Consider the following 1,289-nt stretch of genomic DNA (forward strand, 5'->3'; position numbering starts at 1 on the left):
TCTCCAGAGTTGGTTTGAAGGTTCCCAGGGCCCACAGATGTGCTTTGAGGTTCTCCAAGGTGGTTTGAGGGTCTCCAGAGTTGGTTTGAAGGTCCCTGTGGTTCTCCAAGGTGGTTTGAGGGTCTCCAAATGTGGTTTGAGGGTCTCTAAACTTGGTTTGAAGGTCCCTGAGGTTCTCGAGATGTGGTTTAAGGTTCTCCAGAGTTGGTTTGAAGGTCCCCAGGGCCCACAGATGTGGTTTGAGGTTCTCCAAAGTTGGTTTGGAGATCCCTGAAGTTCTCTAAGGTGGTTTGAGGGTCTCCAGAGTTGGTTTGAAGGTCCCTGAGGTTCTCCAAGGTGGTTTAAGGTTCTCCAGAGTTGGCTTGAAGGTCCCTGAGGTTCTCGAGATGTGGTTTGAGGTTCTCCAAAGTTGGTTTGAAGGTCCCTGAGGTTCTCTAAGGTGGTTTGAGGGTCTCCAGAGTTGGTTTGAAGGTCCTTGAGGTTCTCCAAGGTGGTTTGAGGGTCCCCAGAGTTGGTTTGAAGGTCCCTGAGGTTCTCGAGATGTGGTTTGAGGGTCTCCAGAGTTGGTTTGAGGGTCTCCAGAGTTGGTTTGAACATCCCTGAGGTTCTCTAAGGTGGTTTAAGGTTCTCCAAGGTTGGTTTGAAGGTCCCCAAGGCCCACAGATGTGGTTTGAGGGTCCCCAAAGTTGGTTTGAAGGTCCCTGAGGTTCTCTAAGGTGGTTTGAGGGTCTCCAAAGTTGGTTTGAAGGTCCTTGAGGTTCTCCAAGGTGGTTTGAGGGTCTCTAAAAGTGGTTTGAAGGTCTCTGAAGTTGGTTTGAAGGTCCCTGAGGTTCTCCAAGGTGGTTTGAGGTTCTCCAGAGCTGGTTTGAAGGTCCCCACGGTTCTCTAAGATGGTTTGAGGGTCTCCAGAGTTGGTTTAAAGGTCCCTGAGGTTCTCCAAGGTGGTTTGAGGGTCCCCAAAGTTGGTTTGAAGGTCCCTGAGGTTCTCTAAGGTGGTTTGAGGTTCTCCAGAGTTGGTTTGAAGGTCCTTGAGGTTCTCCAAGGTGGTTTGAGGGTCCCCAAAGTTGCTTTGGAGATCCCTGAGGTTCTCCAAGGTGGTTTGAGGTTCTCCAAAGTTGGTTTGAAGGTTCCCAAGGCCCACAGATGTGGTTTGAGGTTCTCCAAAGTTGGTTTGAAGGTCTCAAAGGTTCTCCAAGGTGGTTTGAGGTTCTCCAGAGCTGGTTTGAGGGACTCCAGAGTTGGTTTGAAGGTCCCTGAGGTTCTCTAAGGTGGTTTAAGGTTCTCCAGAG

At 50.1% G+C, this 1,289-nt stretch overlaps 1 protein-coding gene across 1 annotated transcript in view; it reads left to right on the plus strand.

The window, feature by feature from the left end:
- Positions 1 to 52: 52 nt before the first annotated feature.
- Positions 53 to 1,289, plus strand: part of LOC107199604 (tubulin beta chain-like) — a 4,063-nt gene continuing 2,826 nt past the window's right edge. The window contains exon 1 of the mRNA XM_015616920.2: positions 53 to 1,155. The gene's annotated coding sequence lies outside the window, so the exon portion shown is untranslated. The remainder of the gene's footprint in view (positions 1,156 to 1,289) is intronic.

Source organism: Parus major, unplaced genomic scaffold, assembly GCF_001522545.3.
Source record: "Parus major isolate Abel unplaced genomic scaffold, Parus_major1.1 Scaffold1327, whole genome shotgun sequence".
NCBI classification, from domain to species: domain Eukaryota; kingdom Metazoa; phylum Chordata; class Aves; order Passeriformes; family Paridae; genus Parus; species Parus major.